We start from the raw sequence: 26514 nt of genomic DNA, 5'->3' as shown, positions 1-26514 counted from the left end.
CTTTCCATTACTTACTTGAACTGAAAGCTGTTCTCTTTCATACAGAGGAGATTTATGGCAACTAGCAGTCCCACTGACATTTTTATTCCTCTGTTTTTGCTAGGGCGATGTAGCAACAAATCAGCCCCTCAAATCATGGCTGATAATTACTGCAGGGTCAGGAGCAAGAATGAGAATGGAGTGGTTAACTCTCTTAAACCAACTTGTATTGCTGGTTGTACGTCAGCATTTTTAGTTCGGATTTTAAGGCCTCAATGCAATCCCTAATTCCCCCCCACATTCGCTACCCATCTTGGCGACACACTGGTGCCTCACACGAGAGAGAAGGTGAAGAAGAGAGGGGGAGGAACAGAGGGACGAAGGGAGGGTAGGCAACAGAGCGCGAGAGAGCTCTTTCCATGCGCCTGTGAATCCCATTCAGAGCACTGTGAAAACACTATTCTCCACTCAGATTCCCTTAATAGCATAGGGCATGCAACTGAAATCCTAGGAAACAACCTTGATGGAGGAGGCGCTGGCTCTTCCAAACACGCTCTCTATGCTCTCCACCTCTAAGTGTGTGCATCTCGACTATATTATACAAGAATACACTGAAAAGGCTTGTCAAACCACGGTCTGTGACAAACCCGGGCTGACGGTAGCAGTTTAGACATCATTCAGTAAAAGCATGGTGGCTAGGATTGTTTGTTCCTCCTGACTGCGTGATGGATGACCTGGATGAAATACAAGACCTCAGGCAAGACTGTCCACTGTAAATAAAATCAGTGTCAGCAGCATAGGCTGACATGACTAATATGGTCTCAATCTGACATGACAGCCTGTCACTGAGTATACAGCTGTGTTCAGCCCTCGTTGCTGTTTATTTAATCAGAGACATACTATTTCCTACACCATGGGCTATGCTAATTCATTTAACCATATAAACAAACAAAACCATATGTGATTTTAGCATCAACTCTGCATGCTCATGAAATGGGGTTATAACCAGGAGACACATACAGTAGCGAGTCTTTGAAAATAGTTAGCACTTCTAAATCCAAAGTAAGTCTTTGCTCACCGAAAAGTCATAGCGGTTCAACAATACACTGTGGTGAAACAGACTTAAAAGCATAAATCTTGGCCACAAAACATGGTATTTATGTAAGTTATTAAAAATCTAGGATTGTGGCTCCAATGTGTGTAAATTACCCCAAATGGGATATGATTCTGTTGCTTACTATTTGTCCAAAGGTTAATGATTAAACGGTGAGAGCTGCCTGTCTGAATCAACACAGCTCCTAAGTGGAGGTATAAGTATGTGTGTGTTACGGTGGGGGCTGGGGGTTTAGTAGTAAATGAAAAAAGAGCACTGGATTTTCTCCTAAAGCAGGATTAGACTGCTGTAGTGTTTTTAAATGTTATTCAAATGCATAAACCAAAGATGAAATTAATGTCAGTTTTAGCACAGTGAACAAGGAGCCGGAGACAGAAACCTCAGTGTTTCAGTATGAAATTAAGCCAACACCTTTATTACCCCAGATGCTGGAAGGAAATTTGTGGCAGGCAATAAAGCTTAGCGGAAATGAGTCTGCGTCTGCAACGTAGACATGCACGCTGTTTTCGCACCTCAAACTGCCTGTTCATCCACTGGAGACCATATGCCGGTGCAGGTTTACACCACTCACACGGTGTTGGAATGATCGTTATCAGACATAGCAAACATCTCAACAGTCACCAAACACTGGCTCAAAGAGGCACCAAACGCAATCAGGATACAGCCATAAAGCGATGCTATGCAGTATGCTCCTTAACGCAGCATGTTGAAGACCAACCTGGATAAGCAGCATGTTTCTTAGTGTCAGAAGAGAAATTTAGCACTCTTTAGCCTGGCACACACAAACACTTCTGTTTAGAGAAACTAGAAATATATCTTGAAACAAATATCAAAGCAGTCTAATGATGATGACTTTTAATCAGATCTTCACAAATCTGTGAAGTGACAATTGGCAGAGTTAATTAAACTCCTAACAACATAACCTGTAAATGAAATGCTGTATAATTGAAGTTTTCTGCCCCCTTTCAAAGAGGCCAGGCTTGTTAATTATGCCTGAAGGTGATACTGACGCAGTGGAGAAAATGATATGTGAAATGAAAAGTAGCTCACATTAACCACACTCTTAATTAAGGTGAAGTAGCTTTCAGAAAACTGAAACACAAAACCTATACCAAGCTGCGATTTCAGCATGCTTAAAAAAAACCCGTCACTTCGAAGGGTTTTATGTGCAGAATATACAGGAAGACCCCCAACCGCTGCTTCCAACAGTCATCAGAGAAAAGAATAAAGTCATACGTTCGAACCTTTTTCATTTCTGTCAATCATCAGGGGCCGGATGGAGACAACCCAAATGTGAGCCAAGTGCAGCTGACAGACTGAGCAGAACCAAAATTTATTAAAGATAAGAAGGAGGCTGGCAACCATATCCTGCTTCACTTTGATCCGTTTATCATATCTCATGCTCCATTCATGCCACTGCTATTCATCTGCTTTCAATATTTCAGCACAAAGTAATGGACGACAAAATCAAATATTATAACGCGCATGCAAATGCAGCTGGCCGAGTGGCTTATCCATTCAATTTCCTGTTAACATGAGCAGAGAAAAGAGACTGGAGCTCCCTTATATCAGCTCACACTTCCATATATACACACAAAGAAGGCATAAAAATATAGCAGCTGCGAAAATGTGAGCTGTATCTCAATTGTAGAATACTTTTGAGCCACTTTAAGCCAATTCTTGTTGGCACTAAGCCAGTCATATTTCTGATCATTTTATAATCATTAAAATGACTGCCTCATAGTGATTATAGATTTGTCTTTTCAGACTTTTCATAATACAAGCATAAAAGTGGTCCAGTGACATCCATGCGGCATTTCACTATATTTTGTCGATACAATTTCTGTTTAAAAAGATTTTTAAGCCTTAATAAATATTAATGTGACTACATTAAACAATATTTTAGAAAGAATGAATGTTGTGTTGAATTTAAATAATTGTGACAACCTACTGAACTGCAGTCAGCTTTAATAATTGTGTTTTTTCCAAATCACTGAAGTCAGGCACTTCTTCATAGCCAGCGTGTTCACAACTATATAATTACCAAGTAAATTGCATATTCTTGCAATATCATGGTGCAGGGCATAATGTCGTAAAGACTGTAATAATGACTAAGGAAAGTATTGTTTGTCATATTTTCAACAATTTATGGCCACAGAAAGCATGAAAAGTGTTCAACAAAACAGAAAAGCTGTATTTAGTTGGAAATGGAACACACCCACTGAGAAAGTGTAAATAAAACACCATCATATCAACTCTGCAGCTCTAGAGCCCTTCTACACCTTCCTTTAGTCTAGTGACTCTACTATCTTTGTACTAAAAGAAAAACACACCCCACGCATTTCTGACACTTTATATTCTGTGAGTGGATTTCCACAAGAACCAATGCTACAAAGAACTTCTCCTTTAATCCTGGTGCATACAAACAACAAACAGCTTTACCAACAAACTACAGACTGCAGATGTATAGAGGAATTGTACAGCACGTCTGAATCAACGTCAAGCTTCTTCTTTTCAAAAAGCATCATTGTTTCTGATTTGGTGGATTTTTGAAACGCATGTGGTTTTGGCTTTGCATCTGTTTCTTGGCTCTCTTCAATCCATTTTAACTTCCATGCTAGCCAAATCCAAGGCGAATGCTAATCCACTGATAGGCTGTAAGGGAGTTCTTGTGTCACTCCTCTCAGATGAATGGTAACTGGAATCTAAACTCCTCCAATCCACATTCAGTCCACTGCTCCTGTAGGTGGGACATGACCAAACAGTCCAGCAGCAATGGCCTTCTGCAAAGCCTCAAACCAAATTGCTGAATCCTTTTAGAAGTACGCTCTTTTATAAGTAGTTTTCTTCATCCTTTTAAGACAACAGCAGAACCATGTCATCGACAGAGCTTTTTGCAATAGGACAGAGTACTGTAAGAACTCATCAGGTTGATGTCTGATAGTCTGTCGATAAATTCCAGAGGCAATTTCCCAAGCTACATAAAATGACATTCAGTTTCTTGGTGAATGTTGTAGACCACTCTACAACTAGGAAGGGGTGAATAAGAAAAAAGATGTGCAGTGTTGCTAATCATGCAGCTATACAAAAATCATAGCACTGAAAATGACAAAATCTATCTATCTATCCAATTTCTACTATTCTAGAATAATAATAAAGATATGAACACTATAATTTTTAAGCATCTCAAATTAGCAGGACACCTCACTGCTTCTTCTGTGTTCAAAAAGAAAACTACTTACACTTTACTTGTCTTACATAATGGCATTTCCAGAACTAAATTTATACATTTATACATAGACATTCTTTACTGTTTCTGTTAGTTCCATCTTATAAACAAATTTCCAACACAGGCCTTTATAAATATGGCCTTAAGACCATTCAATAAACACTCTGAAACATACATTAAACATATACTTAATTGAGTGTGTCCAAACCTTTGGCTGTTTGTGTACACCAGGGTTTTCTGTACTACACAGATGTGTTGTGCTGCACGCTTGACCGCACTGTAAGAACCTATTACACATAACAACTGTACACACTCTGGCTGTAACCACGCAGAACACTAATTACACATGCTATCACCAAATCACATGCATGCAGCATGAACCCAAGATCTACAATCGCAAAGGAAGTATAACAAAAGCGTATTTTAAGCCTGCTAGGAAGAAGATGACTTGGAATCTGCATGAAATCATGCTTCACCACATCTCATTCGCATCTTTTCCTCCCTTTGTTGAGCCTCAATATATCACTTTCCCCCTGGAGTAATTTCTCCTAAGGGCTCATGACGCTTCTTCAATATCTAATTTTAGGTGCTTTGTCAGAGGACATTTTTGATTCCCAGATCCTTAGATCAGTTGTGTCGTGTAATTTTTCTAATGGAAATTGCTCATTAATTTAGTCAGTGGAGCTATAGATCACTGGTATCTATTCCTTTCAAAAGGTTATGGGTAAAGTTATTGTCTCACTGTGAGGAAAAACACAAAGCAGTAACAAGCATGTAAATTGAATCAGGAGGGGTTTACGTGAGCAGAAAGCCAAAGTTAAAGGAAGTCACCGCAACCCATTTATTAGACTCCGTAATTCAATTTTAGCCTTTGAGTAATTGGCACTAATTTGAAAGCCTTGTGCTCATTGAAGAGAATAGTAAATACATGATATGTGCAGGCTCATTTATATTCTTCTCTCCAAAAGATTTCATTGCAAATAAAAGAGTGTTAATGATTGTTCTCTATAAATTTAAATCTGGATTTAGGAAGTGTATAGCACTAAACTACGTGCCTCATGCTGCTCAGTCACATGCTCCGGATCTTTCCAATGTGCCAGTGTGCAAATTAGTGGTTGTGTTATTAGCTTTCGGTCATGTAAACATTTTCAGGGTGCTAATGGCATTCGGTTCCTTAAGGCTCACAAGTGCATAACAGCCGGTATGGATGGAAACAAATCTGACTGAGGTTGTGTTGGAGAAACAGAGTATGGTATAAACAGGCAGCTATGCCCTGATGAGGAACCTATCTCTCCCAGGCACGACGTCTCACGCACAAAGGAAACTCAGAGCTGTCAGCAACAACTCAGTGTAGATTGCACGGCATGAGGATTACGGGATCCTTTTGGCTAAAACCTTCACCGGGTGCAAAATAAACAACACTAGTAAAGGAGCTTATACTGCAGACTCCACCGCTATATCCTGATATGTGCAAAGTGGAAGTTTTCACTTCGAACAGATTGGGAGAGTTCATAAACCGTCTCTGATGACGAAGCAGTTCTTTTAAAGAACTCAACAATTATTTAGCCTCCGAAAGCCTCGTTTCTTATGAATTCAGTAAAAGATTTAAATGTCTGAAAGGATTTCGCTTTCTCTATTCTGATTTCTAATCCACCCAGGATTCATAACTAAATATCATTACCTGGTATGATTGTGGTTACAGAACAATAGGCTCTAAGACACATAACTGAATAATAAGCCAGGGGTTTAAGTTTTAAAATTATGTCAGTATTAATATGCTTTAATGTGTATTACACTAGCACAGAAAATTCAGAACAGCTACTATTGCTAAAATATAACAGAATGAAAATCTCAGCTTTGCAGATATCTCACATTATTAAAAAATCATTAAGTAAATTAAAAAAGAAAACATTATAATATACAACAATTCTGAATAAAAACAAAATGAAAACTAGTTGTGAAGTCACCCAACCCACTTTCATTTTCCAACCCAATTTTATAGTTGATGTGGTAGCGTATGAGACAACATGAAGCTAAAAATGTAACATATATCTTCCAAAACAAACCCCACCACAGAGGAAAATTTACCACAGCAGGCCCCCAAATGATCCACAGCTATAAGTGACCACCCCTATATATATATATATATATATATATACACACACACACAATTTAGTTTCTGTTTGTTCAGTCAAAGCAATTTGTCATCAGTGACTTCATTCACTATCTCAGCCTTCAGATAAGCAGGCTGTCTTTGAGACAGCTCGAGCAGACACAATATCCTCAAAGATGAGCTCAGCTGCAATGAACTGTAGTGTCCTCTGTCATTTTCACAAAGGTACAATCGAAAGCTTTCCCTCAGCTAATTTTCGTCTCTTTTTCTATTTGTTTTAGGATGTCAAGTGCTGTAAATTTAGGAGGAAATTCGATTAATGAAACAGGTGAATAATGTAGAATGCCTTAATGGAATTGAAGAGCGACTGTCTCTTAGCGAGTACTTAGGTTCAAATATCCACTCAACTAATGAGTCCAGCCAGAGAGCATCAGCTGTTCTCTGCTGCCACACTGACCTAGGTATGAAAGGCACTCGCTCTCTTTTCTTTTGCCTTCCAATTTATGTTCTCCAACCTAATGAACTCTCCACCCATAAGGCTCACACTGCCAGCAAGCTTCTAAAACAGCAAAAAGAATTGAACTTCTTCTGATTGTCGGTTAGCATTCTCTTAAAGTTGATTCTGCTTCGCATCCTGACTTCAAGCTGGCACCGATGTGATGTGACAAAGCAGCCAGAAGTCATTAATTTTCATTGAGAGTTGGCAATTAACAGCAACAGGAGGTGTAGCAGCTGTTGGCAAAGTGAAGTTGAAGGGCTGGGTGATCCAATAAAGTTTGGCTTTATGCAAATGAGAAACAACACAGTGTGACCAGTACTAATAATAATGAGAACAGTAGAGTTTCTAATGTTTTTTCCCACCATGAAATAGAATATTTTATCTTTATTTATTTGCAGTCAAAATGCAGGGGAAAATGATTGTTGTGAATTACTGCTTTACAAATATGTATGATAGTGGCTTGGTGGCTTAATGGAGGCAGGATTGCCTCTCATATCAGGGATTTGAGTCCTACTTCCACCCTGTGTGCATGGAGATTGCATATTCTCCCTGTGCTTAAGGGGATTCTTTTAGTTCCTCTGGATTCCTCCCTAGTCCATAGACATGTGTTGTAGGTTGACTGGCATCTATGAATTGTCCATAGTATGTGACATGTGTGTGTGTGTGTGTGTGTGTGTTTGTGTGTGTGTGTGTGTGTGTGTGTGTGTGCATTTGTCCCCTGTACTGGGTTGCCACCCTGTCCAGGGTGTCCCCTTCCCTGTGTCACCTGGGATAAGCTCCAGGTTCGGCAATACAGCAAACAGATGGATATATTTACGAAAGCACCAATTTTCCATTTGTTTTCACTTGATGTGCTTTAAGACAATTTGTTTCCTGTGGTCTCATATAATTCATGTCATGGAAGCCAACATCACATGCATTTGCAGCAGAAAATATGTTACTGGCAACAGATCATATCATCAAATCTATTGCCATACCAACCCACTCTTTCAGGCCATTATCTATATTATATTTAGTATACTTAGGATTTACTGATGTTAATGCAATTATGTAATTTTGTTTTTAAAGAAATTATGCCTGAAGAAACACCGTAGTGATCCCGGATGATCTTTAGTAGCATTTACAAAGCCTGGTTTGTAACACTTTGAAAACTAGTTAATTTAACTAACCATGTGAACACAAGTGCTGAGTGGTATTAGTTAAAGTATTAAAAATTATTTTGGCGTAATATTTGGGCTGAATAAGCTGAATGTTTCAACTGAATAGTGAAACCATGGCAGTGAACTCGAGTAAAGAAAAGATTAATGCTGCCTGTCATTTCCTGCTTAGTCTTAACTTAAAGCAGTGATGAACACAGCATTTTTCATAAGGCTACTTTGTACATTTTAAAGAAACATATTAATTTCTTTGCCATGATCACTCATAAAAAAGCTTAATAATCTTTCATGTCATTAATCATGTGTTTAACCTAATTAAACCCAAACTGGGAAAAATGTATTTAAATATCCAAATATGTTTTGTATGAAGTATGGTTGCATTTGAGATGTAAAAAAGGTGGAAATGAATGTCTCACATTTTTATTAAGTCATAAAGTAAGTGAAAGAACAGTGAATGAAAAATGGAAATCAGACAACTGTACTGAAAGCATATTGCTTCTTCAATATGTATAATATGCAATATTTAACATGATGCTGAAAGCCATTTCGGATATCTGTCGGAAAATACACTGGAAACAAAATGAGATTTTGTTTTCAAGATCACTCTATATATTTATAGATATTATTTTGCTATTTTTTTGTTTCCAAAGAACTCCTTTTTTTCTGTGTGGTGACCCTAGAACATAGTCAGTACATCAGTCATCAGTCAAAGCAGCGCCAGCAGTAAATCAAAGAGAAAGAATAATAATATATTATTAATACTTAAATTCTGGGAGTACACACCCAAACTATAAATGGCTGTAGGGTAGATTATGGAGTATTTCAGGTAAATACTCATTAGAGTGACTCGTTAGGGATTTAATACGGCTTTAACACTCAGGGGGCCTTCAGAAACAGCTTTATCTGCTGAGAACAGAGCCCCCCTCCAACCAGCCCTGCAAATCCCACTTCTTTTTCTTTACTCCTCTCGATGCGATTAGGGCCACCGCCGTAGTGACCATAACCAGATAGTACTCTACTTTGGAGGTTTCTTGGGTTCTGTCCATACAGAAGCCAGTTACCATGTAACAGCCCCACATGTGAAATGATCCTACACAACTTGACATTTTACTGACTCAAGCAAGGAGAAATAATTGAGTCCATGGGGTGGAGGAAGTCAAATCTTTTCAAGTTGAAACCGCGCAATTTCGGTTGTCGTCCAGGGGGCAAATCAAAGGAACAGTGGTTTTAGCAACTGATCCTGATGGGAGACAGAAGTCTGTGCCTGAGCCAGTTGAGAGAATAGTGTGTGTATGTGTGTGTGTGTGTGTGTATGTTTGTGTGTCTGTGCATATCTATGTGAACTTAAAAGCATCATTGTCCTCAGTGCCAGATTAAACCGTTTCAAAACGAGGTGACATGGCCTGTTCCCTGAAAGAACTCCAGCTCTAATCAAGACTGCCTTCAAGGCTCACTGAGGGCTGTTCCGCAGCACAATCAAGCCACTCGCACAAGTACGCACGAGCCAAACTGTAACACAACACCGGCAGCAGCCCAGCCTCTGATTAAGACTCATTACGCCATTCCATATAATGACTAAGAGGACATGGGACGCACTGAATTTAATGCCTTGATACCACATGTACATAGAATCCCCACTTGCAAAGCCTGAGACAATGAATAAATTAGGAGAACACACTGGAATCCATTTAATAAAGATATAGAAAGCAGGCAGTTAAAGACCACCTGATTTAACTGGAAGAAATCGCTAATTCAACAGCTGTTTTCGTGTGTGTTGTCATGATTGTCTTATGTTCAAAGGAAATCTTTTGTTGAGCTGACACGATTCCTGTGAAATGGCTGACATCCTACTTGACACTGCTATAAAACAGGGGAGTATTGAAGGGGAGGCCCTCACTGGGTTTATGGCTCTCTTGGGTTTGTCACTGGAGCCGTACTACTCAGTAGCAGGTCCAAAGGGAAAACCCTATTGAGCTTTACAAGGCATCCCTTTCAACCCCCACGCAGACCAATACCAGTGTAACAGGCTTCCACAGCCAGTCAGGTGACACAATCATTTTGTGGCCAAAAATAATCACAAGGCACAAGTCTTATGATAAAGTTAGCCTGCAAATGGCCCAGAGGACAGAGTACTGCTGTTTAATATGTTACACAGTCGTCACACAGAACTGCTGGGATGACATTTGATTATCTACTATTCTTCATCATGAGTTAAAACTGATCTTCAATAACTCTGACTGCACAAGATGGTGTAAATCATACCCTATTTCCAACTGTGCTAGATTGTTTTTACACACCACGAAAATGACCATAAGTGTATAATAAAACTTTAAAAACCCTCTGAGGCAAATACATCTGAGAATGAGGGAATATTTTTAAACAGCTGATTTATGGATACCTCTTATGTAAATGTTATTCAATATAGCCTTTAACTGCTCAGTGCAATGCTTTACAGAGAAATGACTCATCGACTTGGCCATTCTAATTAAGGGAAAGTCAAAAGAGGCAAGTATATTGTGTATCTTCATCATGTACACTCCGAAATGATTAAGCTCAGTTACAGTGAAGCTGATTTGGCTATTTGCATCAGACTCTCAAACTTGAAAATATCCCTCTCCTGGGTTTCCTCTGATCATAAAATTTCACATTTTTACATCTGATCCACAAAAGCTATTGATCTCTGTTGAAATAATGACCCACCAACATCTAGTTAAAGTGTTTTCTCATAGCCTGTGTGTATATTGGGTTGCATTCGACATATTAAAACACATCAGTGGAGAACTTGCTCTGAACTAGATGCCACTCGAATCCAGTCGGATTCTAGCCAACTTAAGAGAGGCTCTACAGGGAACAATTTGTAGGAGATATTACTGTTCGTTAAATAAAACAATAAAAGAGGACCGTGAAGGCACTGAAGGCATTAATATCTCAACAGTAGACACAAGGGAATTTTTAATAAACTGAATCTATATCCGTTTCAGTTATAGAGCTTGCTGTGGCAGTTTAATCCATGTAAATGCATCTGAAATTCTAGAAATTAAACCATGTCATTTATTTGAAGTGACAAACAGAAGAGTGTTAGAAATATTACGTGGCCAGGTTGATTGGCAGATTTTGATCATTAGAAGTCATAACACCTTTTTAACCAAGCCCACTCAAAGCTGCTTTGGCTCACAACCACACAGCAAGTGAAAGAGCTGGCTGAAAATGAACCTGCCTTAATTCCCTTCTCCTTCTCACCTCTATACTGTAGCCAACCTATTTAATCATGGGTGTGACTTTGAATGGCAAATGCTAATGATTTCAAAAAGCATTAAACCTTAGCTTAAAAAAGGGTCGAAATCGGGGGTTAAAAATCAATAGACAGTATGTTAAAGACCCAGTACAATTCAAGAGTACGAGATTAAAGAGAAATAATGACCTTTCTTCACTGTTTCTAAGCAATAGACACTCACACTCACACTCAGAGAATCAATATCAAGCTCCTGGAGCGCTTTTGACAATGTCACTGGCCTTGTATGGAGGTGAGAATGTAGAGACAGGGCATGGGATCTACAGGACAAGCCTTGCTTTGTGTTCCAACATGAACAACAGTTCTTCGATGCGAAAAGCAACAGAGATTAAGTGTTGCAAGCCAGAAAATAGAGAAAATAAAGGGAGGTCTTCACACACGGATGGACAAGTGGGTCACAGATAACTTGTTGAGGGACGATTCGCTCCCGCGGTCAGCAATAGGGCTCTTTCTACAGAGACATTCTTTGAGGGGAAACCTCTTCTCTTCGTGACCCCCCCTTTTTGGTGCCACCAACATGTGATCTTTTGTGAGAAAGCCTTAGAAAAAGGGCCCTAGTCAGGGCCACCAATTAGTCGATCCCCATCGGGTGGTAAGCCGCATGAATAGAGCGCCTACAACGGACCTGCACCTACAACATCCTCTAGGATTTGCACAACCAGCTCCATGTTATCTGTCACGGTCTGGAGCCAGTACTGCTAAACGTACTGACTGAGTACAATAGCAAAGAGTATCCCCCAACAGCTTGCTAAGCAGCACACCGCAAGATAAATTTTACCTTCCACCTTCATGAGATGCTTAATCACTGAATGCACACTAAAAAAACAGGAAGTGTGAACACAAAAGGGAAATAAGTTCAGCTGACCCACATGCCACAGACTTACATGACTGTCTCTGTCATCTGGAGCATGAGAGCATTACGGTTGGATTTGCTCATGATCATCAACAACAACAACAACAAAAGTGTGTGAGCGCTGTACGACACAAGCAGCACGTAATTTTATTTACAGTGTTACTGAGCAGAAGCAAAAAAAAATGCATTTCTTTCAATACTACAGTCTACAACCAAGCTCAGTATTAGCTAACTAGGCTATATTTGTAACTCTCTGTTGCTTCAGTAACCTCTGTGGCTTCACTGAGTGCTGTATGTATTGAAGGCAATGCATCACTAAAGAAATTAGTGAAGTATATCAGATAAGCTGAATAGATTTGAGCTCAGCTTTAGCAAATTATTTATATGACTGCTGTTTATATAAAAGTAAGAGGATACTTATAATGGTTGGAGAAAGATGGAGAAAGACTCAAGGTCTAGAATGTGTAGAATGTGTGGAATATTGCTGAATGCTTGTGTGCAATGCATTATAGTTTGGATGTAATTTAGTTTATATCCTAATACTAGCTGATGCACTTTCATTCAAGTAATTAAAAAAAAAAAATTAATAGACCACTTTAAAGTAAATTTCCAGTCTTTGCCAGCTCACATTTGTAAGAAAACTGGCAACCTTTTGGCCAACATTACACACATATCTGAAATGATTCTACCAGATTTGGAAACTTGAAATGCATATTTTCACAAACAAACTGTGTACAACTTTCCTTTCAGACATCACCCACAGCTTATACCTGACAAGTAGATGTTTCACACATCACACTGTAACAGTGTTTATCTCCCTTTTTTAACTCCTTCATTTTTATAATAAAGAGTAAAGGGATCTTAGCACAGATGCACACACTGTTACATGCTGACCTGGATCTTTCTGTTTTCAACTGCTTGCTCATTTTTAACGTGAGCTGAACCAGAATGGGGCTAAACATGAGATTACTGCCTCTTGCTAGATGTTGTTCTTGGGTAAGATACAGGAAAACAGCATCCAGTTCCATTGTATGATGTACATAGCAGTTAAGAAGAAACATTAACTGGATGAATGCTACTGGGTTTCTTCAAAACGTTAATGTTAAGATAAAATCCTTTAAAGACTAGTCAATCCTATGTGTTTTTACAGTAATGAAAAACATGTGATGGTTTAGAATCCAAGTTTCTTCTGGCTATGCACTTAAAAAGCCATTTTTGGCTCAGCTGGTTGAGTAATTGAGCCATACAGTGAAGCTTCAATGTAGAATTTGCAGGTGCCGCAAAATGAAGGATGCAGAGAGCTTCCCATATGACTCACTTAAGCTGCCGGAAAGTTCAAACACGTAGTTGTCCTCCTCACAGTCAGAGACTGTTTGGTCTTCAACTTCAGTGCTGCTTGACAGAGATTAATGACTCCAAGTTAGCAGAGTGAAAGAAGCTTAAAACAGCAAGACTCACTTGTAGTCCAAATAACAGGAAATGTTTTAATCAGCAAGGTTCACGAAGGTCTTGATAACGATTAAGCTGCTGCTCAGACTAGACCAGTCTTCTGTATTTCCTGTGACCTCAAGGCACCTTGGCGCTAACATATACACACCTCTAATCTGGCGTTTACAAATTAGGTGTCGTCTAGCTCAGCTGGTCTCAAACCTTTTGCAACCAGGGACGTCCTAAAGTAAATTCCTTAAAGTAAGTGTAAAGTAAATTCCCCTAACCCCCTAAGTGTACGTTTATTTTATGAACATTACTGAAATGTGTATAATGATATTTGTGTAGTTATTAGACCCAAAGTGTTTTCTATGCCAGAACTTTCCACTTAAAGAACACACTTGGTCCATGCCGACATTATTCATTGGCCTGCTTGTTTTTTTGTTATTGCATTTTGGATTAATCTCATTCAGTTAAAGCAACCAGTGAAACAATAACTGTAATAACTATAAAAATATAAACTAGCCACTTATCCAACTAATTTAGCTCTGTACAAAGGCCGACGAGTATTCCGGGAATACTCATGCTTTTTACCCACCAAGGCCATTTATTTCAACTCATTTCATCAATCTTTATTAAATATTACATATATATATACACATATATATATATATATATATATATATATATATATATATATATATATATGGCAATTAAAATTCCATTAGGAACTGCATTTGTCTTGCATATTTTCCTTGTCTTTAGCAGAATCATTTTGACTTTTTCTCTTTTGTTGTTGACAATATTTCATTGCAAAATAATAATTGTTCTTGACTTGCCATCCATTAAATAGAGAAAGAGCAGCTCAAAATGAATCCACCTCTTGTTATCTGCCTAACCATTTGACAATGGCTTTTATATTAACTAGATATGGCAGCAAAGCAGACAGTCTTTCACTATAAAAAGCCCTCCTTGCTCCTCTCTCTTTCCCTCTTCTTTACTCTTTCTTTGCAGGGTCAATTAAGCCACCTAAATACTACACCCTGTCACATTCCATATGAGGCGGGGGGACCACACATTGAATGACTACTTTCATTAAATCAGCTAGAAGAAACAGAGTTCAGGAACAATTACCATATGAAAACCACTGAATGTTTTACAAACTAGACAGGCCTCCCCTAGTCTCTGGCGGCCTTCATTCAGCCCACATTAGTCTGAAAAGTACAGTAAACTCTTTGCTCATAGCCAGTGAGGAGAGCTCTGGGCCTCAGAATCACAGTGTCAGAGGACTCTGTCACTCCTTTTATGCCAAGGCAACTGTGACTTGGTCCCACTGGCAGAGTAAAAATCCTTCTTTCCTGACTTAAAATACTGCTTCGTTCTCAGCTTTATTAATACGGGAGTTTGGGATTGTGTGATGGCTTGTATTTAGTTGCCTTCCTTTAAAATTTTGTATAGAAAAAAATATACAGCAGTGCAATCTCTGTTAAAAGGATAGAGGATGCTTCATGAGTGCTCGCTTGAGCTAATGCATTCAGAAGTTTGTTCTTTTGAGGCAAATCTATTGAAAGTCCTTCTTACTCAGGGCTAAGAAGGGTTTAGAGCTGTTTCCTCTGACTCATCTTGCTCATGTTATTCACAGTGGCTTATCTAAAACCAAAAACTCCTAAATAAACAGAATAATGATTTCACTTCAGTGTGACATTTGGAAAGCACATACAAATGAATCAGTATGAAGAATTCATAGGATAGTATGATACATAGCATAATGTAAAAAGTATAACATTTCAATGGCAATACAAATAATCAATTATGTGGTTGAAATATATGAAAAATGCTTACAGTCTTTGGTATTTCAGACTTTCAGTATACCTCTGAAGGTGCTCATTAGGTCCCTACCACAACACCTGAACAGAAAAACCCAAGAAATCTGATCAGGCCAAGGTCCCTGAATCAGACACCCACTGGTCGAAGGGGACACTGGACCTTTCACACATGCTCAAGCGTCATATGATCTGTTAAAGCAGCATTAAGATGCCAGACTTGCAACTGATGCCACATCCCACCCAGCATGGCATGCAAGTAAAGTCAAGCAGCTGTCCAGCTATTGTGTGTGCCTTATGTTTCTAACACTGACATCTTGAAAGCATTGTGGCATCGCTATGTAAAGAAAAAAGACCAAACTCTAAAGCAGTATTTAAATAAAAAATTTTAAAGGTCAATTTTATTGTCAAATTCCTTAAATAACGAACATGACTGAACGGCAACAACAGTTAACTTCTAACACTTTACTGTGATTTATTTATGACTATAATTAAGACAGTTTGAAGTGGTTTTGTTTTGTTTCATAGTGACGCTTCACACTTTGCACTTTTGAGCAGTAGCACGATCTCAACAGACATGTGCTTTGAATTTGATGCCCATACTTCTGTGAACATTCTGTTTTTGTTGTCTGCTTTAACCAGGCCATAATAAGAAAAGAGAGAGTAAACAAAATAAAAAATATAAGAATATCTGTGAAAACTCCCATTCCTGAGCTTAGTCTCTTGTCCGATAAGCTTTCTGAAGTCAAATAATTTATATAAAAGCATGTGATTTGCTGCAACTGAGGATCTGTTACTGAAGCCACTATAGTTCTTGGCTTGAAAGAGTCAATCGCTGAACTTTTTTGATATTTTTGTTGAGTCTGCTTCAGTATTTTTTCATGTATTCAGTTCTGTCTGCTGAAATACTTGGATACGGGGTCAGTATCTGAACTTTGGTCTGCCAGTTGATGACCTGTGTTTTAAAGGATTAGAATAATGCACTCTGCTTGCTTATGGTGGCCATTTTCCAAAATAACCTTTCTGGCTATTTCATTGAATACCAAGTGAGAAATGAGCTTTTAAATGGAAGCAAAACAGGACAAACAAAGTATTAATGGTTTCATTGATCTGAAACTCAGTTCACACTCAATAACCTCCAAAATGTAATACAATGCATCTGTGTGAATAAATAACCATCACCCATGGCTATAAAAAACCCGTCATAGTCAGCTGAAGAAGATCAATACTGCCAAGCCACAGAGTCTCCTTCAGCTTCAGTCCACGCAGCCAGAAGGCAGAAGAACAGAGAAGCTGCACAGGGCAACAGCCTACTAATAGGATGGCATATTACAAACTGTGGAGAAAATGCAACCCATTACTGAATAGCCACAGCCGTTATTTAGGTAAAGATGGCTACAACCGTCAGTGAAGCCTGACAGATCAGACATGAGTAATAAAGTAGAGAAGCTTCATGCCTAATTTCACTCAGACTGCACTGTCAAACTAGCAATAAAATCTCTCCTGGTGTGACATCAATTCACTCTAATGGGGTGCTGTGCATCTTCCTCCTGATTTGAATGAAGGCACATAATAGAGCTTGTATTTATGCCTGTGTTACTGACAAATTTGTCTGATGGTCAAAACAAGCATTGTAATGAAAATCTGACATGTGGCAAGCTGACAAGTTAAAGTAGCTGTTGTGCCAATCAAAGAAGTTTACTATAATACAGCAACACTGTAAAGCCTTCTCAGAAATCGATGTTTCACACCAAAACTACATTTGCAACTAACTTGGCGTAGATCGTAGATGACGTCAAAGAGAGGAGGCTGCCTCATGGCACCAGCATTCAGCCCAAATGAGCCATCGTACTGGCTTGGGCGCAGGATACGATGTTTGTTTTAGATACGCTCTCGCTCATTTGAACATGAAACATGCCCTGGACAAGTGCACCTCCAAACTGGGGGAGGGATAAAAATCCATTCGGCCCCAAGGGACAAGATCAAAGTGAGACGAGGAGGAAATGCTCTGGCAATAATACACCTGGATCTCTCACGCTCTCTTATATAGGTCAGTTGTTACACAGGAGCAATGCATCTGGATAGCATTTCATTCCTCTCTATCCAGTTACCTTGCATTAGCTGATATATGCTATCCTGCAGTTGAAACAAGCCTAGAGAAACTTAAGACGAAGGACTTGTTTCTTGCTTCTCCTATCAGCGATGCCACTGAAAAGGAGACGAGTGTTCGGAATTGGCCAAACTGTCTGAGTGTTATGAGTGGTATGAGGAAAGCAGAATCCTCCAAATATCATATTAATTTACACAAAACAAACAAGGCACCAGCTATCCAAATAACACAGCTCGATGTTTAATTCAGTAGTGGTGACAAATTATTTCCATACACGGTGCCCAGCAAATCCAATTAGACCTCAAACAATCTATCCCTTTGGTATGTTTGAAAGAAAAACAATGTATATTTGCTCTGGCTGTCATTCATCATAAATAGTGTTTATACAATGTTCTCTTTATGCAAGGCAGACCCCCAAGATTATTAAATAAAAGTAAAAGAAAAATAAACATGAAATTGTTCAACAAAGCTCGACTTGTTTTAGATCTCCTCCTGATTTTTCACGTGCGGTTCCTGTAGCGGCAGAGGAAGGAAACAATGTTGGGGCTGTTGAGCAGGTCCTCTGAGAGTGATGATAAGTGTGCCTGCCTCGTTTCTCAACGCCGGGCTGATGGACAAGCAGGGGCTGAACACTGGAGGCCTTGTGGTCTCGCTTATGTTACCAGGCACACGACGCCACATGGCTGCAATTTGTTCATTAGATATGTAATAAATGTATACAAAGGACCTTCATTGTTAAACTTTCTTTGACTAGGCTCAGAAAGTTAAAACCTCCCCAGGGCTGATTTTAACATGCGCTCAGCCCCAGAATCTGGAATACCTTAAGAGTCGAACTTTAAAGCGAATGCCCAAAATGAATAGCTACTAATTCTGAAGGTTATTTAAGTGCTGTAAGTAATTTATGTACAGTAACCCCTCTGACAAAAAGCAATTCATTTCAAATAAGCATCTTAGTGGTGTTTCCTAGTGTACGTTTGCTGAAAGGTGAGAGGAATAATATGCAAAGATAGATATTAAATGTGGTGACCACGTCTGCTTGAACAGTTACAACAGATGTCCTTTAATGTGATGCAATACCTTAAAAAACCTGACAATCCTCTAGGAGCCACATCGTTCTTTCCAACTCCACCTGCTGAAGGCAGAGGATGATGTAACGCAACTGTACAACTTCAAAACCACCAGGAAAAAAAACCCCACCACAGCCCTTATTTTGTAACTGCTATGGGTGGCCCATCCAAGAAAGGTCATAGATATGAGAAGCAGAGTGGAAATCATGCTGGCTTGGACTGCAGCCCAACAGTCCTGACAATGACAAGGTTCTTTATTCAGAACCAAAGCCACATGAAAGGCACAGGAGAAACACTCATGATTACAGTGCTTATGTCTCTGCTTGTTCTGTGTCCTAAAATACTCGCTAGAAAAGCAACATGATGAGGAGTTACAGCGGTGGCATGACCATTAGAACAAGGCAAGGACACCCCTGGATTAAAACTGATGCTTTTATGCCATAATTAGCAATTCAATTTGCTCCAGAATTTGAGACTCATGAACTGACATAGTGTATAACAGGTATTTGGCTGAAACAAGAGCCTCACACAGTATAAACAATGACTATGACAACCTTATCCACTGAAAAAAATGATGCATGCTTAGCACCAGATGTTGCACTGTAAAGCTTTAATTATTTACTATTTACACTTCAGCCTATCGTGTCTAATCAGCAGGCTCAGTTCAACACCTCTCTGAAAAGTTATGCACACTGTGTATTCAGAAAAAGCTATATAAGCCTCATCAACCTGTCATAAAAGAAAAAAGAAAAGCCCATCAGCTCCATGGAAGTATTTTCATTTTCCCTTCGCTATAGAATAACCTACTTTACTAAAATGTCCCAAAGAATGAGCCGATCTAACCACCGATTGCTGTGCATTTGTGTCAGACTCCGAGATGGAGCTTTTCAATATACAACTATCATCTCAAACAATAGTATCATCAGTCTCCTATCTGATTTCTGCAGAGCAGTTTCATTTGCACATATCAACACTATGAATGGGTCACTTCCATCCAAGGGGGCTTAGCATGATTAAAAAAATCAGCACCCTCTCTGTGTCACTGTTGCATCCCCAATATTTCATTCAGCCCATCTGTGGCATGCATGCACAATAAGTCTTTGCTCAATGCCAGTGCAGGCCATAGTGGCCCCTTTAAGCATACTCTCTCCTTGAGAGGCTGTTTGGAATTGCTGGCCCCTGCCATCTCCCCTCCAGCCCCGGCGCCGTCTCAGGCCCTGAAACTATGGCAACAGAATAAGAAGGCGCTCTCCATGATTAATAGATGAGCAAAGCCGTGCCAGTCACACTGGGTCTGGGGATGGGACAGATGTACATGCTGTCCTCGGCGTCACACACCACCACGGCATGTGAAAACCTGGTGGAACGTGCAACCACGGATCACCAGTGAAAATCTCAGAATATGCCACACACTCTTGCATAAGCAACAGCATCTAATCAATCCTGGCAAAGCATCAGTACAAACAAGAAAATAAAAACAAAGCCTGATGCTATCAGTTATCCATGGCTGTGTTTTACCTCAGTGTGATTTAATACAAGGATATTTTCTTACCAATTGACATCTCGCCAAGAAGACAAGTAAATTGAAGCGTAATAAATCAGTCCTTTACATCATGTTTATATGATAGCAAACATGTAGGTGTTGAAGGAGGAAAAGATACTTTCAGGTTTATAGAGGGAAAAAAATCATTCAGAAGCACACACACCAATAAAAAGGGCAATAAATGAATAAATGTCAGATAGCCGTATGACTCCACTGCAGAACCAATGGCATAAAGAAAATCCATGATTAAAACACTAAGGACAATGACCTGGACGCCCAAAATAAAATCATTAATAAGAAATAAATGAAATTTCGTGAATTTCTTTGGACGTGACTTTTAGCTCCATTATTTTTACAATATTAACATTAATGAGCAGGAGAATCACCAGGTCCAGAAGAATCCACAGGCAGAACGATAGTGAGTGGGTTGGTATGACATAATCATGCTATAACTATATTTCTAAGTTATTTCAAGAGTATGTAAAGAGAATAAGGAGAAACACAATCATTATTTCTGGTCATATCAACATTATCACTGTAAACACACATTGAAAAATATACTACCACGAAAAAAACATCAGAGTATCCGAACATCATTTAAACGCAAAAACATCAGCAACTTGCTTAGGCAGAATATAACAAAAATCTGAAACTGCCCCAATTATAAGGCAACTCAGCCCTACTATCACCTCCCCTATGTGTGCTCATTAATAATACATGATCATGGAAATCACATGAAGTCCATCATGCATGCCACACATTGAGGGTGTATTATGATTGAGCTGAAATCATAAACCCACATCAATTATTCAAGCTGAGCAAATCTACCTGTTCTTGACAATGAAAATCTAAACACAGCACACTACAAGCGATTCAAGCCCACCGGTGTGACAAATCCACATCAGTCACACACAATGGAGCCTTCACTGCCATTGTTGGGGTGTGAAGACCAAATGCCTCCCAGTGAGTCGTGGCTTGTAAAAATACAATTTCTTTTTCCACCTTGCGAAATTTGCTGGAGTACTGGATCAAATGGAAAAGCAGATTGCAGATATTTAGACGCACAAATGATAAATATAAGAAAAATGAAACATGCATGAATTCATGAGTGCATTATTCTTATACTTTATGGGATGTTATAAAATTGTCTAGATTTTTTCTATCAATTTTTTTCTATTTCACTTTTTATGAGATCACTACAAAAAAATCACTTCAAATATAATTTCCACTCGTTTGCTGATTTCTGTCCCTTACAACACATCCTTTTTCAAGCTCTTTGAAACGCACTGCCTGATCACATGTACCGCATGCTCTCAGAGCATCATAAGATTCTGAGTTCACACAGTACGCCCTTTTCATACTTGCAGTAGAACCGTGTTGGTAGGTGGCAATGCTGAAAGCCATCTGGCAAGCTGATAGGTGGGATGCATCATCACTGCAGGTTATGACCAAGAACCTGCTTTCCCCCCCCAAAAAAAAAAAATATTCCAGGCCCCCAAACAAATCAATAGCACAGATTGTGAAGTGCTGTGCTGCAATGAAATACACGCTCAGCAGCAAGCACTAAACACAGGCATGAAACATGAACCACTCATTCTAATATCTGCAATTAAAGACTCTCAATACAGCCCTTTGGTGTAGTTATTAAAAAAAAAACATTCAACAGTGTCTTTATAAATAGATAGAAAGCAATATATATCACAATAAACTTCATCCATCCACACTGATGATGTGTGCATGTAGGCTAATTTCAGCCAAGCTTCTGTATGAGCTTCTCTTATTTATGATCGAACAGACACAGGAGACGTACAGTACCAACAGCACACTGTGATTATTAAACACATGTAACAGCCCCAGGAAAAAACAAATCAGTCAGAAATTCAAACCAACCATAAAAAATAATGAAATCTCCTTGAAGTCACATGAATATTAAGTACTCAAAAATTGGTATGGTCCAAGGGACAGTTTTTCATCAGAGAAACAGCAGACAGTGGTCTTAACAATTACCATTAATGTCATAAGAGAGCACTGAGACATGGTGAATCATGAGAGATTGAGCGGTTTGGATCGGCTTTGTCATTCTGTTCACTGTCTAGAAACAGATGCTCTGTATTGTTGGATGCAGTGACAAGCGTGTGCAGACACAGCTGACACAGTCACACCCTACTTGACCTTAAGGGTCAAGAGCAAGGGATCTAGAGTGATGGGTTTCCAAATTTCTTCCAGGCCACCTAGCCGCATTCTTGTGCCTTTTTAGCACAGACGCTCACACAGCTAGATGAAACCAAAACGGTCTCACACTCACAAATTGGGAACTATCAAGTCACATATAAAGATACAAAAGCTTGAGGTTCGAGGCGGGGTCAGCGCTCATACCTTCACTTACCACTTGAGCAAAATCCAATCGCATTGCCTTCATTTGCTCAAAAATTCGTACTAATTTCTCATGAGACCAGTTTGGTCAGAGGTCTGCTGTCGAATGATTCAACAAAGCATAGTTAACTCTTAATTAACTCATAGTGTTTATTCGTGTGAACAATATGAGTTGTGTACCTACTACCTGTCATTCAGCACAGGTGTGGTTTGTGTCCAAACCTTTTGTTTTGTCTTTATTCTGTTTAAAAAAAATAAAATTGGGAAGCAACATTCATCTCCACAAAACTGTCACTATTCAAGAGCCTCTTTACAGTAGTGTAGCTAAATATAGGCAGAAGGGCTGGAGCCTGTTCGTATAGAATAAAAAAAAGAGCATTTTCCCCAGGCTGCTATAATGAACACTGATTAACGGATGTAAAACACTAAACAGATTATGAGACTGGTTTCATGTCTGCGCATTAATCTTTTCTCTTATTGATAAATAAAACTCTTTGCCGTCGGCGGAATATAAACAAGTGCCATTTATTTGAGAAACAAAGACAACGCCATGTTACTTTAATAACAACTTGAGCTCTCGTGGATAGTCATCACATCCTTTTCGTTACAAGTAAAACCATTCAGCTTCCATGCTGTTTAGCTATTATAAATGTAGGGGAGCAATCAGAGCATGGGAATAAAATCTCTACAGGTTTATTCTGTGAGATCTGGGCTGTAAGTGAAATATGTCCATATGTGCACTGACGTCCGAATCAGAGAGTGTTGTGTTTTCAGCGTTATAACACCCCCTACACACATACTAACTCGAGGTGTTAAATGAGAGGAAACACATTACTCAATGACTATTAGAGCTTCATTTTTACTTATTACGAAAAAATAAAAATCAACATAGAAGTTTTACTGGAGTGACGTCAGCTGAGGCTATAGCTCGCAATAGAAGCGCACTTGTGTCTAATCTGCCACACAAAGCCAACTTAATACCAGAGCAAGTTTTCATTGAATGAGCCGTTTGGTAGATCTCATCATGCCACTGATGATTCCGATCGGATTCATAAATCAAAATTCACAAAGCACCGGGTTTAAAACGGATAACGTGAGCTACTTTTATTCCCCCCCTCAGCCAATCGCTTTAATAAGGTTAACCGTACCGTGTCCACGCGCGCTCCTTCTTCACACGGGAATATCCATTGGAAATCCGTCTAGTGTGGAAACAGTCCGCGAAGACCAACTGAAACTGAACAAAGAAAAGCTCCAAAAACTAACAGCGAATCGGTCCGGACCATCCGCGGTGCCACCAGCAAATCGGCTGCTCATCCTATTTGGGAGATGAAGCCTCCTTCACCAGCGCGCGCACGCACGCACACACACACACACACACACACACACACGCAGCTGTCACTCGCTCCACACATAGGGAGGCGCTAAGCTGCTGACTGGAGCCCGCTACATGGAACGGGAGCTTTTGTTTTATTTAGTGCGGCTGATAAAGCGTTCTCGTTCTCGCTGATAGAGCTACTCGTTCGAAGTGTAGCTTTAAAAAAATTAGCCGTCACTTGTCACTTGTAACAGGTATCTAAAGTGTGCGTTGTCTTTATTTATGGGGTACAAAGATGGGTGAGCGCGCGCGACAATAGAGGCGGTGTCCTGAATGAAAAAGGCTGTCCAGATGACCCCAACGAGACGGAGACGCTGTGATTGGAGACGAAAACCTAGGCCTCTCTGTCTTTGTCTCTTAAAAAAATGAGAAAGAAAAACACCCACTCCGGTGGTCTCGTCATCTCCCGACACTTGTTTTCTAATCGCCATTCACACTCATCTTCACACAAACCAACGGCTTTCAAGGAATTCACTTACTTCTTCTCACATGCTGCATAGTTTGTGGGAAAAGCTTTCCTGCTAACCATCCATCAGATTAAACAGTAGCTGTAGTTCCCACCTGGAACTTATCATGGGTTACACTGTTATTATATGTTATTACATTTACTACAGAGCAAATTGCATGCTTATTACCATTTACTTCTCGTTCTTTCAGGGCTTGGCTAATTCATCTGCAATAGTCCCACCGTGGTGATTAAAGGGTCCCTTAACCATATGTGGGACTCATTCTCTTTTAACCCTACAGAAAAGAACTCATTTAAGAGGTCATCAGTGTGGCCTAGCCACAAAGCCATAGACTTTCAGCTGTGCAGAGAGCTACGAATATACCTTCAACAGTTAAGACACTTATGTCTTTAAAGCTGCTCTGAGACAAAATGTATTGTTATAAAAACAACCATAGAAGCAGCCGCATGGCTCTGAGTGGTGCAATGAAAGAGCATTTGGGAGATTTTCAGGATGCTGCAGCCATAGCTACGTTCACACAAATCAGCAGTAGGCGTCCCTGCTGGTTGCCATAGTAATAACGTTTAAGAGTGGAAGGCTGAAATAGCATCGTATCAAATTAGATAAAGGAGAAATATTGTGTGCTCTTTTCCCATTGAACATTGTCGCATCAAAGGACACGCCCACTTCTAGTCATCAGTAGTCGATGTTGCTTATGTCACCAGAAGTCTCCAGCTCTCACTGAAAATGAATCGTCTATGGTCGCTTTGTCACTCTGAGTCGCTGTGTGTGTGTGAACGTAGGATAAGACTTGGCCATGATCTCTGAATGGGAGGAATGGCATGACCTTCACCCCTGTCAATCAGAACAACAGAGTAGCCAATCTGGTGTGTTTATGAGCTCATGAATTTCTCCAATTGTGTTCTGCTGTCCTGCGACGTAGAATGGGATGCAAAAGATGCAGCGATTGGCTTTGCATGTTTTAGAGGGACCACATGCTGACACGCTAGCCTTCACCCACCCTGGTTGGTAGCTGTCACATGACCCATGAATATTAGGTAGTGGGTGGGAACTGGGAAATGACAAAATTAGTGTTAAAAAAAGCCCCAACATCACAGGGAGCAGCTGGGTGAGTTGTCATGGCTCTGGACAGGTTGGGGCCCCTAGGGATCCACTGGCAAAATAGACCTATTTGATCAAATATATTGGATGATAGTGTTACAAAGAGTTCTACACTAAGTTGTTATTAGTGCCTAAAGGTGCTATATTGATTTCAAGTAGCCAGCAATATTATACATATGGTTTGATTGGCATACCGCTTCCATTACTTAGTGAGATGTGAAAGGCACAAGCTGTAGGCCACTATTTACCCCACTTATTTCATGATTTCTACTAATAATGCCAGACTGTCCTGTTTGGTATACTTTATGTTGTGATTTTCTGCTGTTTATAAGTTTAGGGCATTTCCCCTCACATTGATCTTCCCCTGTCCAGCTTTGAGAATAATAAATGTGAAACATAAAAATGCCTGATAATTTTCAGCAACATTCCAGATATATTCTAAAAACTTAGATGTGCCCAAGTTTTGTGTGCACTACAACTACAACTAATATGTTTATTAAGGGTACACACTATCATTTTGACTTATTTAACTCTCTGGTAATTGTAGTTAATAATTTTCAGTTATTGCCTTTATTACTGCAGTTATAAGATGCAGTTATATTCTGTTATTGCCCTTATTAGTGCAGTTATAAAGTTCATACATACGACTGCATGTACAAAATGTTATTCCCCTATAATGATGAAAAATTGTAGATCGGCCTGGTTTAGTTTGAAGATCTTCATTGTGAACTCAAGACTCAGGACTGAATTGCAGGAAGCAATGAATAAGTCAGAGACTTTTGCCTGATAGACGCTTATAGACAGTGACAGCTAGAGAGCATGTCACCGGAAACAGCTTTAGGGATTGATTAAAAATCAGTCTAAATATGGCACAAAATATCTGATGTGTAACAAGGCACAATTGCAGTGTGAGATGTATTAGAGTTTTCTGTTTCCCTTACATGAGATGGTTAATTGGTTAGGTGCAGGTAAACTTGTGGATTTTAACAGC

At 39.5% G+C, this 26514-nt stretch overlaps 1 protein-coding gene across 7 annotated transcripts in view; it reads right to left on the bottom strand.

Annotated features, from left to right (window-relative positions):
• The window catches only part of sema6a (sema domain, transmembrane domain (TM), and cytoplasmic domain, (semaphorin) 6A), a 76988-nt gene extending 53039 nt beyond the window's left edge, over positions 1-23949 (bottom strand). For all 7 annotated transcript variants that reach the window (XM_058389087.1, XM_058389080.1, XM_058389082.1 and 4 more), the window contains exon 1: positions 23729-23949. The gene's annotated coding sequence lies outside the window, so the exon portion shown is untranslated. The remainder of the gene's footprint in view (positions 1-23728) is intronic.
• Between the last annotated feature and the right edge of the window lie 2565 nt (positions 23950-26514).

Source organism: Hemibagrus wyckioides, linkage group LG05 (genome assembly GCF_019097595.1).
Source record: "Hemibagrus wyckioides isolate EC202008001 linkage group LG05, SWU_Hwy_1.0, whole genome shotgun sequence".
Classification (NCBI taxonomy): Eukaryota; Metazoa; Chordata; class Actinopteri; order Siluriformes; family Bagridae; genus Hemibagrus; species Hemibagrus wyckioides.
Note: the sequence above shows the minus strand (reverse complement) of the source record. Positions and strands in the feature narration are given on the sequence as shown.